General features: G+C 34.6%; 1 protein-coding gene across 1 annotated transcript in view; it reads left to right on the forward strand.

The window, feature by feature from the left end:
• The first annotated feature begins 2,270 nt into the window (after positions 1–2,270).
• Positions 2,271–15,541, forward strand: part of LOC138703241 (superoxide dismutase [Cu-Zn]-like) — a 77,828-nt gene continuing 64,557 nt past the window's right edge. Inside the window, exon 1 of the mRNA XM_069831000.1 lies at positions 2,271–2,487. The gene's annotated coding sequence lies outside the window, so the exon portion shown is untranslated. The remainder of the gene's footprint in view (positions 2,488–15,541) is intronic.

Here is a 15,541-nt window from a genome sequence, read left to right on the forward strand (position 1 = left end):
AGAATGGGTCTGCGATTAGTGATGGATTATTGTCATTGGGAATATTCCCAATATATAATGTCCCGCGCCGTGGCGTCGTGGTCTAAGGCATCTGTCTGGGACTCGCGGTACGGAATGCACATTGGTTCTAGCCCTCATGGGGGAAGAGATTTTCTCATGAAATTTCGGCCAGTGTATGGGACCGGTGCCCACCCAGCATCGTGATGCACTTGGGGAGCTACGATAGGTAGCGAAATCCGGTTACGAATGCCAGCTATAACGGCTGAGGGGATCATCGAGCTAACCACACGATACCTTCCTTCTGGTTGGATGATCTTACACCTCTGCTTCGGCATGTGGGCGTGAGGCCAGCAGCCGGCTGGTCGGTCTAGGCCCTTATATATACACAGGGTGTTTCCGAGATGGTGTTACAAACTTTCAGGGATGATGGCGAAGGGCACATGTATCAATTTGAGATAGGAACCCTGGTCCGGAAATGACTGAGTCGAAAGTTATAAGCAAAAATAGTTGTGTGGAAATGAAATTGTAATTTGACACCATGTGCCCTCTTTCCCTAAACCTTTGGAACAGTCGTGGAAAGATGGTATGGGCCGGATGTCTCCTACGTGGGTACTTGTCCCGATACAATCTGTGAGCTTGTCTACTGTTCCCATTGGCTCATCCGTATTCGAAAATCAGGTCTGCTTATTCCGCTCTCGTGTACTCCTCCATTTCACTAGGACTGATCGACTGGACACTGCAACTTGTACACATACACTGCTGTCTACAGACGTGCATATCAGGACCGACCATGTCCGTTACACATTACGCTATCTGCATTGCTTTAGTGTAGTTTCCTGTCCCCACCCCTCAGACAGCGCACTGAATGGAATACTGTAAGTAGACAACGTAAACAACGTCAGATGAATACAGTATGTGTAAGATGTACAGATAAATACACATAAATAAGGTGTACAGAGGAATAAAACTGTACTGATATTTTAAAGTAGGTTATTTAGTTGTAAGTTGACTAAGTTGGCAACACTGATGGCCAGTCTCAGTCCTAAAATACACGAAGATTTCATATTATTTTGGGGAACAGACAAAAATATGAGTCAGTCTTCTCATGGCCCAGTCAGACAATGAAATGTAAATAAATACGAATTCTGACGTCACAGTGATCGAACCTCGCTCGATCAGAGCCCATTCCCAATCACTAGCGACTGATAAACAGCTTAAAAGATAACCTTATTAGCATTTCACTCCAATCATACTGATTTAAACTATCACTGACTACATTGTTGCTTTTTTTCTTTAGACATCATCCTGATAGTGCTGTATTTTAATTGTCTCGTAATAATCTCTTTCTATTATCTAATATTATTTGAAATATATTAACATTCTATGTATTTTAGTTTAATTCTGCTACACAGTTTATTTCAGTGTTTAATTAATAGTTCATAGTATTTTGTTGTTTAATTCGTAAATAACTCTTGTATACATGTAACTCTCATCTAAATCAAATTGTTGAATTCTTTGTAAGTTCATGCATATGTATATACACTTTTTGCTGGTTGAGTGGAAGAGAAGGCCTTACGGCCTTAACTCTGCCAGCTAAAATAAATCATTATTATTATTATTATTATTATTATTATTATTATTATTATTATTATTATTATTATTATAAACAACAATGTTGCAACAGTTTCCGTGGAAACCAGGTTAAACAATGTCACATGGCATTTGTAATGACTTCGTGCTTCCATGACTCCCGTAGGTATACAGTGTAGCATCCTCCTAACCTTGAATAAACTGTACATTACGATTATAAAACAAAACACTGTGCCGGAAGTTCAGAAGCGCAATAACAATAAAATTCAGCGACCCTGAAAGATTCTTCTTCTTCTTCTCCTATCATTTATAATTTCATAGTGTTTTATTTTGTAATAGAATTACTTATTATACACATGCACTTAAGATGTGTGACGTATTGTCGGTGTTTTTATATCGTAAGAAACGGGACGACTCTCGTGTCCTTGAAGGTACATTAAATCCATTACAAGAAGTAATACGATGACTAAAAATTCACCGTTTTCTTCTTTTTTTTTTGTTCCCTATGTTGTTTATTATTATTTTTTTTTTGTTTTGTAATTCCTGATCATTTAAGGAAGGTTCCCTCCCTATTTCCCCTCCCACCGCAGCAGCCAATAGACTGAGAAGCTGTAATTACAGAGTTAGATGCGTCTATGACGGGACCGCCTATGCAATTTGTAGCGTACTGTGTGTCGTGCTAGCGGCTTTCAAGGTCTGAGAAGATGTGATGAACACATAACTATAAAACAAAGTATACGTTGAGTAGAGATGCAATTTTCTTTATTTGTTAAGTTTCCTCTTGGATAGGAACACGCACATCCCCGCTCTACATCGACCAACATGTCTGATTACTTCATAAACCGGGCACAAGTGTGCGTCCCGACTCAGCCGGCGACAGTTGACAAGCAGTAAGAGGTAAGAGGCTTCTTTTGTTTACTTATACAGGACATCACTTTATTTTTATCAACATTTTTAACATTAACCTGGCTATACTCGGAAACTCAGTTGCCCCCTTCCATTACAGGTGTTTGATGTTACTAGTGCAATATGTAAACAAATCATTTTACTAGGTATAGGAGGAGAGAAAAGTATTGTATCCATTTATGTTGTGGGAAAATACGATATTACGATTTTCAGTTTGATTATCACTTTTACGGAATTTATCAAAATACAGTAGAGTAGTAACATTTTTTTTTTTTTTTCAAAAACTCAACTTTTCAGGCGGCTATGTCCGTTATGTAATGTCTACTTTATTTAGCATATTAATTATTGGTGTTACCCTGTATTCCCATTCGCCAATCTTCCCGGTCAAGCCATTCATCTCCTTCCAGAGACCTGTCACTCATCAATCTATGGATCTGTCCTCTCCAGGTTGTTCTTGGCCTACCCCGCTTCCTTCTACCATGAGGTGACCATTCCAAAACCCTCAAAAGTAAAAGTAAGTAATTATTGGTGCTAACATACAATATAGAGAGTGCATTTAAATTGAGGGGGTCATAAGTAAAGGGCTGTAAGTGCACTTAAGTTACTTTTGAGAAAATGGGGTTTAAATATTTAAGCTTTCGTAAAATCGGTGAAATTTTTATTTAAATTTTAATGTGTGATGCGATTAAAATATCCCTTTGCCACTACAATTTTAGATACTTTAGCTTACACTGGATGCACGTAACTCATGTTATTACAAATGTCACTAGCATTCCTTTGCTTCTAGCCACCTCAATTCAAAATAAGCTAATCTGAATTTTTAAACAAGTTGCTGAAAATGGTTGCCGTTCATTACAATGCAGGCTTCAATTCTTTACGCATATTATTAAAAACATTTTGAAGCATATTCTCTGAAATTGAATTTATCGTTTCTTCAATATAATTTTTAGTACGATATTATTAATATAGGTTCTTTCTTCTATAGAAAACGCAACCATATTTATGAAACACACTATACACTGCAGTGTTTACTTCACTGCTTGAAGACTTCGAATGCAACAGCGGCCGTAAGTTTGTGTGTCTGACGGGAGCAAGGACATTAGTGAAGGGGTGGGAGTGAAGTACATTCAGAAATGCAGGTACAATAAAAATGCAAGTAAAAATAAAATGATGTCCCTGTATTAATATCTGCTGCGTTTTAGGGGGACTTTGGTTTTATCATGGCCCACTGTACTCAAAGTTTTATAAGCATTATTTTAACATAACATCTACATCACCTAGCAACTGCTACGAATTGCCACACTCACAATAAGAACGTTAAGTGTTATCCTAAATTCATATCTTTCACGATGTGAACAGAAACATAACCTCAAAGATTACACATTAATTACCTTTGTAATAAATTACGTAAAATAGTATATTATTTTGTTTTATTGAGGAATTACTTGTCAATAAGTTTATTACGCACAATATATTTAACTTTATTTCAATCGGTAATTATGTATGGAATTATAGGATGGGGTAGATCATTTAAATCAAATTTTAATCCACTTTATTTATTACAGAAGAAAATAATTAAAATATGTCTTCATAAACCTATTGATTTTCCATCTCAAAATTTGTTTCTAAACTTTAATGTACTTAACGTAAGACAAATTTATTATATTGTATTAATAAAATTCATACATAAAAATCGAAATAATTTTGAATTGTATTCTCATAGTTATGAAACAAAAGGTGTGAATTCTTTAAGATTGTTTGAACCAAAATGGAACACTGTTACAGTATTTAATCATAGTAGTAATTTAGGCCCAAGAATATATAAAAAATTTATATTTAAATATCCTAATCTTGTCAATTCGAATAGTTCTAGTATTAAATTTTAAAAGTTATGTATGGATTTTATAAAAATTGAAAAATTGTAAATTTAAATTTATATACTATAATTGCAAATTGTATTGTATAATTATTAATTATAATTGTATTGTAAAGGTAAAGGTATCCCCCGTAACATGCCATGAAGGCACTTGGGGGGGCATGGAGGTAGAGCCCCATGCTTTCCATGACCTCGGCACTAGAATGAGGTGGTGTGGTCGGCACCACGCTCTGACCGCCTTTTACCCCCGGGAAAGACCCGGTACTCAATTTTATAGAAGGCTAAGTGAACCTCGGGGCCGTTCTGAAAGTTTGGCAACGAGAAAAAATCCTGTCACCACCTGGGATCGAACCCCGGACCTTAATTGTATTGTATAATTATTAATTTCAATTAAGAAATCCGCCCCTGAGCACGAGTTCTACTCTTTCAGGGGCGAGCTAAAGTTTCTTTGTATATTTTATGTTTTATGTTAAAATTATTAGCAAAAAATAATAAATAAATAAATAATTTGGTAACCATGGAAATAAAACAACGACGTCTTTTCATCATATTCTGTTGTATATTTCAGCGATATGTGATTGTGAATGATTCCATTAAATAAGACGACAGCAAACTTCTGTGTTTATACAATGTTAAATATAAATAATTTCAATCCAAATAACCAAAATATTATTAAATTAATCTGTTTCAACTTAAAATAAACGTATATATTTTGCAGATATTCAAGAATGACTAAATAGCACACTAATTTCATCAAGCACAAAATAAAGTTAAAAATAACAAACAGAAGGCACAAATTTCATTTTATGTTACGTAGAATCATTACACATCTCAACAGACACCATGATATTAACGTAATATTACGAATTATTTTTATGAATTATGACAAATATAGATTTCAAAAAGGCTTATGACTCGGTTAAGAGGGAAGTATTATATGATATTCTTATTGAATTTGGTATTCCCAAGAAACTAGTTCGATTAATTAAAATGTGTCTCAGTGAAACATACAGCAGAGTCCGTATAGGTCAGTTTCTATCTGATGCTTTTCCAATTCACTGCGGGCTAAAGCAAGGAGATGCACTATCACCTTTACCTTTTAACTTCGCTCTAGAATATGCCATTAGGAAAGTTCAGGATAACAGGCAGGGTTTGGAATTGAACGGGTTACATCAGCTTCTTGTCTATGCGGATGACGTGAATATGTTAGGAGAAAATACACAAACGATTAGGGAAAACACGGAAATTTTACTTGAAGCAAGTAGAGCGATCGGTTTGGAAGTAAATCCCGAAAAGACAAAGTATATGATTATGTCTCGTGACCAGAATATTGTACGAAATGGAAATATAAAAATTGGAGATTTATCCTTCGAAGAGGTGGAAAAATTCAAATATCTTGGAGCAAGAGTAACAAATATAAATGACACTCGGGAGGAAATTAAACGCAGAATAAATATGGGAAATGCCTGTTATTATTCGGTTGAGAAGCTCTTATCATCCAGTCTGCTGTCCAAAAATCTGAAAGTTAGAATTTATAAAACAGTTATATTACCGGTTGTTCTGTATGGTTGTGAAACTTGGACTCTCACTCTGAGAGAGGAACATAGGTTCAGGGTGTTTGAGAATAAGGTGCTAAGGAAAATATTTGGGGCTAAGCGGGATGAAGTTACAGGAGAATGGAGAAAGTTACACAACGCAGAACTGCACGCATTGTATTCTTCACCTGACATAATTAGGAACATTAAATCCAGACGTTTGAGATGGGCAGGGCATGTAGCACGTATGGGCGAATCCAGAAATGCATATAGAGTGTTAGTTGGGAGACCGGAGGGAAAAAGACCTTTAGGGAGGCCGAGACGTAGATGGGAGGATAATATTAAAATGGATTTGAGGGAGGTGGGGTATGATGATAGAGACTGGATTAATCTTGCACAGGATAGGGACCGCTGGCGGGCCTATGTGAGGGCGGCAATGAACCTTCGGGTTCCTTAAAAGCCATTTGTAAGTAAGTAAGTATGACAAATATAAAATGAAGATGTAAATTACATCAATAAAGCTTTGCATAAATAAACTGAGCTATACATTACAAACACAATGTTCTTATATTTAAACATAAAGTTTGAAAACGTATTTGAATGTAAAATTGTGACAATTTAAAATACACACATAACTGAAACCATTGTAACATGAGTTTTATGTATTCCAATACTAAATAGAATATAATTATTTATACATTGTAGGCTTATTGATAACCTAAAAATTTTTCCAACAAGTAAAATACAAAAAAGTCGTGGGTCATTATTACGTATTATTATAACACCAATTTGAAGATGTCGTAAAAGGCGAAAACGTTTATATTAAATTGATAAGTCATAATATTAAACATTTAACATTAATTATTGTATTTAATAACTGATTTATCTGAAAATCAAAACATGAATAGTAAAAAGAAAATTCTGTGTTTATGTTACGTTTATGTTCAATTTTTATTATCACAATGAAAACGTTAGCGTTAACTGAATGCAAACGTTATCATAAAATTAAAAATTCATATCAAATCATTTACGATGGGAACATAAACATAAGCTCAAAGATTCTTGGTAACTATGGAAACATAACAACGAAGTCATTTTATCGTATTCTGTTGTATACTTCAGCGATATACGATTGTGTGTTGTTTCAAAATCACGTAAGCATAAACATGAAAGTTTGTAGTTTGGCCTTTTAGTTTCATGGAATAAAATAAACTTTATTATTATTATTATTATTATTATTATTATTATTATTATTATTATTTTTATTATTTTTTTGCTATCTGCCACATAATTAGAGTTTAAATACTTTTAACACGAATTCATAACTTCGTTAGACTTAACTGTATTTCATATTATATTATATTATATTATATTATATTATATTATATTATATTATATTTATTTTTGTGGAATTGGCTTCTTTGTACACAACGAAAGTCAATACAGATTAACAATAATGCCATAGTCCACCATATCTAAATTTTTTATTTATTTACTTATTTACTTTTTTTGGTTATTTATTTACTTATTTATTTTTGTCTATAACAGAGGAAAGTCCCAATTACAATAGACAGTACAAAATTATTGTCACCTCTGTCATGAAATGAAGACAATGGAAGAGACGGAAAAAACATGAATAAGAAATAAATAGAGATATAATAGAAGATGTAAATATAAAAATGAATATTAAACAATAACAAATAGAGATGGCAGTATTACATTAAATCGATTATCTTAAATATTTTAATAAGACAAGGTTTGTTTAATATAAGAAGGGTGATGAAATCTAGATCTCATATTTTACGTAATTAATTCAATTTAGAACACATTTTTAACACCGATTTTTAGGTAGAGTTGGTTTCATGGAGCAATTATTAATTAATATCAAGAAATTATTTACAATTAATTATAATTTCAACAAATTTTGTTTCAGAATATCACCGAAATGAAACAGAAAAGAGCCGAAATTTAAAAATAGCCTACGCATGATGTTAACGTTCGTTAATACCGGTTTATATTCATAGATAGTAGATGTTCTTCGTATTAAATAAGTGCTAAGAGTAACCAGTATTGTCTGTGATATAACTTCTAATAGAGCCTTTAAAACGTCTGACTCATTCTATGCCATGTACAAAACACCTACAGTATGAACATGGGTTATCCGACAGATCCTCCTCTGCTGAATGGTTTTGCTGATAGGGGCAGTGGAGCGAAAGAGAGAAGACAATAGATTCTCTCTCTTTCTCTCTCAGTTACGATCTCTCTCTATCTGTTCATTCTGAGCTGCTAGACGCTCTACATGGCTGAATATCCAAGTAACAGACGAGTTTATAATGCACATACAGTAGCTATGTATGTATGTATGTATGTATGTATGTATGTATGTATGTATGTATGTATGTATGTATGTATGTATGTATGTATGTATGTGGGCTATTCCATCTCAAATCGACCGAAATATAGAGAAAATTGACCTTGCAATTTTTAAATACAATGAAACTTTTTCTGTCCGTAGACAACTGTGATACAGTGCTTTGTGCAAAGTTTGAGGCATCAGAACTTCAGAGTGTTTAAATTTAAAATATTTAAATTTATCGTATTTTCATAAAATTAGCAACTTTAAACTGTTGTGGCTCCGGAACCCTTTCACCCAATGATCAAAATCATGGTTTATTTTGATGCTGAGAAATTAAAGTTTATATTGACATGTAAACAGTTTTCCTTACTTTTTATGGAAATGGAGAAATTTAGATTTTTCTTCATTAAGACGTTGACCTGGTTGGCGAGTTGGTATAGCGCTGGCCTTCAATGCCCAAGGTTGCGGGTTCGATCCCGGGCCAGGTCGGTGGCATTTAAATGTGCTTAAATGCGACAGGCTCATGTCAGTAGATTTACTGGCATGTAAACGAACTCCTGCGGGACAAAATTCCGGCACATCCGGCGACGCTGATATAACCTCTGCAGTTGCGAGCGTCGTTAAATAAAACATAACATTTTCATTAAGACACCCTAGATGTTGATACAGCGTCGTAAAATAACCCAATAAAATGAAAATAAAATAAAAAAAATCATTAAGACGTCTTTGACCACGAAAAAAAATTTTTTAAAATATATGGTTTGATTCCGAATTGAAAGTACAAATAAACACACATTTTTTACTGGTGCACTGTTGATAAGAAAGTATTGAAAATATCAAATGAAGAAAATAAATAGTACGCGCGTGAACTAACCAGCTGACTGTGAGGCGGGAGCTAGCCGAGACAAGCAAGGCCAGGAGACAAACACGTGATGTTTCGTCTAGTAGCGCATAGCTGGGCTAGCTTTATCACAAGTTTTCATAAACGCAGGAGTAAAATGACGCCCAACGCTAGCTTATCTTCAGCTTTCGGCCAGTGCGTGCGGTACTGCGCCGTTCAAGTCCAGGCGTGTGAAAATAATTTATTTAATACCCTCGAAACTTATTGCCGAGCCACTAAGCAAACAATGCCGAATCCCTCTTAATAATGCAAGGTTTTTTCTCAATATTTTTTTACATTTTTACAAATGGCCAAAAAGCCTAAAAGTAAGTAAAATCAGATTATCTGTCTCTCTGTACACAATAAAAATAAGGATTACTTCTTAACATAACCTACCAAATGTCAGCTTCAAAATGAGCTTTCGTTCAATGTTCTGCAGTAAATGGTTCCAGAGTTCTGAGCGCTGAAAGAGGCTTGTTTTTCTAAAATACGCTAAATTTGTCGCTCAATAGTACGAAAACCGTTTGACTTTCGATAGTATATTTTTGAAAATGCACTCTCCTCAGCACCTTGTATAGATAGGGAAAAAATTAGAGTATTAAAAAAATGCTAGTTTTTTTTACTGATCGATTTCATATGCATGTATGTGTACAGTAGTGGCAAAAAAAAACCGGACCGACCCTTGTAGCTGATTTCAGAGCCTTGTTCACTCAGAGCACGATAGACTGGTAACTAAGACTTTCGTGGTTCGAATCCTGCCTGGGAAGGAAACTTTTTTTTTGTTCCTTATTCAAATTTATTCCCAAAACTTTTCGATTGCAGCGATATTTTACTACTTAATTAACTTATAATCCCCAGAACATGAATCTTACAAGCAATCGAAAATATTATTACCTTAAATTGGCAAAACTTAATTTCTCACATAATGAGAGTTGAGACGTTGACCCCAACAACAATTAAAATATGTAATGATTTGATAGCGCTGAAAATGGAAAAACAAAACTCTTACGAGAAGTAAAACGATATACCTATATAATATTATATACAAATATTAAACGAATTCGATACTATATATTAGCTAATCATATATTAGCTCATGCGATAAGTATAACATTGTAAACTAATTTCATAATAATGGTCCATGGGCGTGAATTTGAACTGCCACTGGGGGAGTACTGCGTGAAGTCTGCAGCCAGGTAGTGCCACTCGAAACTTCTGTCCAGCAGCCAGATCTTGGGGTCCTCTCGTTTTAGATCGGATTCGCACTCGCTCTTGTGAAGGTACACCAGACACACCTTTCCGATGCCTTGGCAAGCGTCCAGTTCGAAGATCTTGCACTTGACGCCGAAGTTGGGGCGCTGCCTGGGGTCGTCCTGCTCGCTGCAGATCTCGCGTGGGGCATTCCGCATCGCCCATGCTCTTGACGCCGGCCAGCCGTCGTAACTCAGACATAGAGTTGATCTTCATGTTGCCGATGGGGAGCACCTCGCCTTGTGGATATTCTCGACCATGGCTTCATTAAAGATCGGACATCCTCTCTCCTTTCTTCGTGGAAGTTTTGTTCTTGTGAACTTTCTACCCGTGCTCAAGCAGGTACGCTACACATTAAATGAGAAAGATCTCACATTAATTTATTAAACCGTGTCGGACTGTAAAGAAAACAACTATCGCAATGTCCATATTTTATATATTGTACAATATTATAGTAGACTTGGAGCAACAGTAACAAATATAAATGACACTCGGGAGGAAATTAAACGCAGAATAAATATGGGAAATGCCTGTTATTATTCGGTTGAGAAGCTCTTATCATCCAGTCTGCTGTCCAAAAATCTGAAAGTTAGAATTTATAAAACAGTTATATTACCGGTTGTTCTTTATGGTTGTGAAACTTGGTCTCTCACTCTGAGAGAGGAACATAGGTTAAGGGTGTTTGAGAATAAGGTGCTTAGGAAAATATTTGGGGCTAAGAGGGATGAAGTTACAGGAGAATGGAGAAAGTTACACAACACAGAACTGCACGCATTGTATTCTTCACCTGACATAATTAGGAACATTAAATCCAGACGTTTGAGATGGGCAGGGCATGTAGCACGTATGGGCGAATCCAGAAATGTATATAGAGTGTTAGCTGGGAGACCGGAGGGAAAAAGACCTTTAGGGAGGCCGAGACGTAGATGGGAGGATAATATTAAAATGGATTTGAGGGAGGTGGGGTATGATGATAGAGACTGGATTAATCTTGCACAGGATAGGGACCGATTGCGGGCTTATGTGAGGGCGGCAATGAACCTTCGGGTTCCTTAAAAGCCATTTGTAAGTAAGTATTATACTAGACTATTGTGTAATTTTGGTTATTTAATTTTCCTACCATTTTTTTCTTTTGTTCTATTAAAATTAGGCTTATAGCATATATTAACCTGTTGTATCCTATAGGATACTTTGTGAATTTAAGGGTTAAATGTTAATATAATAATAATAATAATAATAATAATAATAATAATAATAATAATAATAATAATAATAAGAATAAGAATATTGCTAGAAAAATATACAAACAATTGTAAATGTACAAAATTCTAGGACTCCCCTGAAAGAGAGTGAATTCATTCTCAGGGTAGGTTTCGAAAATACAGACATTAATTAAAAAAAAAGTTAATACTTTTACTTAAAACATTGTAAAAATGAATAGATAATCATTCTTCTGTGTAAATCATATTACGTAGGCCTTACTTGTTTTTGAAAAAGTCAGAAATCTCGGGGGGGGGGGGTGTAATTTTTTCCAGGACTTCTGCATAATTGCGCAAAAACCAGAATTACATACAAGTGAGTTACGCACAACTGAAGTTATAATACTGCTTTAAAATTTCATACAAAATTAACAGAATTACAAAATAAAAGTCGATTTTCATTTCATTTCATTTGTAAAATGTTACTATGGAAACCACTAAAACTTACAACCACAGCCTCTAGAAATGTAGCCTATCTAATTAAGATGCTTGCAACTAGAATGTTTCAGTTCAATTTTTCATAACAAATAGAACCTCAATTTTATTCATTAACACAATAGTAATATGCGTTACAAGAGCGGTATGTTGACGTTTTCATGTTCGAGGAAAAGTTTGAAAAAGCGAAACGTAGTTGAGCTTTTCTAATTTCCGAGAACATGAAAACAAACATACCGCTCTTGCATCGTACATTATTTTGTGCGAAGATCGTTTATTACATATCTGAAAGACGAATTTCTAATTAGTTGCAATGAAATCTCCATCTTGGTTTCTGTTCAATGACGGCAACTTTGGAAAACAAATATATCTATCTTCAATATTGTTCCTATAAAATGTTTTCTGTGTTTACTATATTCCAGCAGGCCGTGATATACGTCTGTCTTTTTTTCCCCCATTCTATGATGAGTCTGGAATCTTGTAGATTTTTTCACGGCTTCCTTAATGTTACTTGCATTACAAATGCAGTAACTTTTGTGGTGTTGTAGAGTTTACTTAATTTTTGCAAATATTTAAAAACAATAATTAACAGTGCAATTTAGGTGAAATTGCAGTGGTAAGTTTCCAATTTATAATTATTCCTATATTGAACGTCTTTAAAAATAATATGTTAAAAGCCTAAAGCAGTAAAATCAATATGTCACTTAAGCGGTAAGAAGAGGGAAATTGTTATGTGTGTTAGGTTGGGAATACTGAATGTGGTATTTCACACTTACCGCGTATTGGTTGTGTGCGGAAAGCTAGCAAATACGCACGATCTCGCACAAAACATTTTTTTTTTTTGTCCTTTGTACTGTATAAAAAGCATTAGACTATGTGGTATGCGTTTATAAAATCTCTGCATGACGTATGTGATGACGGATTCTTTCTCCTTCATTTCATAAGACATACAGTAATTGCTGGCATATGACTTAAAGTTTTGCCCACGTATTCTGAAAAGAATCCCCTGTGAGTCATCGGCGTAAAAATATGTTCGTATTTATAAGCTGGTGTTGGTAATGGGCATGATGTAACATGAGGGTTGCCGGTAGACGTCGTTGTCTCTTTCAAGGCCCTCTGTCCTTGTGAGCCTGGCCACATGGAGAATACCTGTGGAGGCTTCGGAAAGTGAGGCGTTCAACTGTCAAGAATGTGTGTCAAGAAAGTGATACTTGCTGTCTTAATACATCTTGCGTATTTCGTAACAATGCAGTTCATTTATGATGCTGTCAATGATATCATTTTCTTCAACTATTGTTCTGAAGACATACTCTTAACCAAAATAATCGCATTTAATATTCAGTATCTACGAGTCAATTTATCAGGGAATGATGTACCATGAAATATAATAATTTTAGTACTAGTCTGTCTGTGTACAGCGATTTCTACTGAACTGTTGGACGGATTTTGTTCATATTCAGTATCTACGAGTCAATTTATCAGGGAATGATGTACCATGAAATATAATAATTTTAGTACTAGTCTGTCTGTGTACAGCGATTTCTACTGAACTGTTGGACGGATTTTGTTCATATTCAGTATCTACGAGTCAATTTATCAGGGAATGATGTACATGAAATATAATAATTTTAGTACTAGTCTGTCTGTGTACAACGATATCTACTAAACTATTGGACGGATTTTGTTCATATTCAGTATCTACGAGTCAATTTATCAGGGAATGATGTACCATGAAATATAATAATTTTAGTACTAGTCTGTCTGTGTACAGCGATTTCTACTGAACTGTTGGACGGATTTTGTTCATATTCAGTATCTACGAGTCAATTTATCAGGGAATGATGTACATGAAATATAATAATTTTAGTACTAGTCTGTCTGTGTACAGCGATTTCTACTGAACTGTTGGACGGATTTTGTTCATATTCAGTATCTACGAGTCAATTTATCAGGGAATGATGTACATGAAATATAATAATTTTAGTACTAGTCTGTCTGTGTACAACGATATCTACTAAACTATTGGACGGATTTTGTTCATATTCAGTATCTACGAGTCAATTCATCAGGGAATGATGTACATGAAATATAATAATTTTAGTACTAGTCTGTCTGTGTACAGCGATATCTACTAAACTATTGGACGGATTTTGTTCATATTCAGTATCTACGAGTCAATTCATCAGGGAATGATGTACATGAAATATAATAATTTTAGTACTAGTCTGTCTGTGTACAGCGATTTCTACTAAACTATTGGACGGATTTTGTTCATATTCAGTATCTACGAGTCAATTTATCAGGGAATGATGTACATGAAATATAATAATTTTAGTACTAGTCTGTCTGTGTACAGCGATTTCTACTAAACTATTGGACGGATTTTGTTCATATTGAGTATCTACGAGTCAATTTATCAGGGAATGATGTACATGAAATATAATAATTTTAGTACTAGTCTGTCTGTGTACAGCGATTTCTACTAAACTATTGGACGGATTTTGTTCATATTCAGTATCTACGAGTCAATTTATCAGGGAATGATGTACATGAAATATAATATTAGTACTAATCTGCCTGTGTACAGCGATTTCTACTAAACTATTGGACGGATTTGGTTCATATTCAGTATCTACGACTCTTAAGTGTCAAATTTGAAAGATTTTCAAATATTGCTTCTGTCACTTCAAAGTGTTTGGCCACAAGGACGTTAAACGCGCCATAGGATTTACCTGAACACTAGGAATCTTTGATCTTTGTCCACAGTTTATTGTACATATCCCTTTAAAAAACTCTAAACGTGTTTTGTGCAGTCAGCTGTTTATTTTACAACAAAAAATAAAATATCTTATGAAATACGTAGGCTTATACATATTTTACTTTTCCTTGAAACGTCGTTTTGAACGCTCACTTGTTTCCCAAGCGAGCCTCGCTGTAGCGTTGCCATGCCAACATGCAGGATGTTTTTCTCATATATTTGTCTTTACTGCAAGACAGTAAATTAGCTGTAATACACCTACGAGTAAATTCGTCACAGCTGATTGGATCATGTAATATGCTTACGTGCCGTTGTACATGTTTGTGGTGTTGTGCTTGTTGTGTTATTTGTTGGCTAGCATTTAAGAATAAGTTTTTAAGCATTTAGCTGTGTTGACTTATGTTTTACGAAGACAATAATTGTTTTGATAATGTTTCTTATACACGTATTCGTACAGACTAATAGGTCGCTTCACAAATTCCAGTATGCTCTTTTTTTTTTTATTGTAACAGTCATAAAGACAAGTGATGGTTGACTCTAGAGGGTGGATGTAATGTAATCGTACAGATTTTAACAGGTTATTTTTTTGGATGTGATACAACAAAGAAAATACCTAATACCATGTTAGTCCCAAATGAATATTTTTCTAACAAAAATTCTCCTAAATGTTTAGTAGGTTATTTTACGACGCTTTA

Source organism: Periplaneta americana, chromosome 1 (genome assembly GCF_040183065.1).
Source record: "Periplaneta americana isolate PAMFEO1 chromosome 1, P.americana_PAMFEO1_priV1, whole genome shotgun sequence".
NCBI classification, from domain to species: Eukaryota; Metazoa; Arthropoda; class Insecta; order Blattodea; family Blattidae; genus Periplaneta; species Periplaneta americana.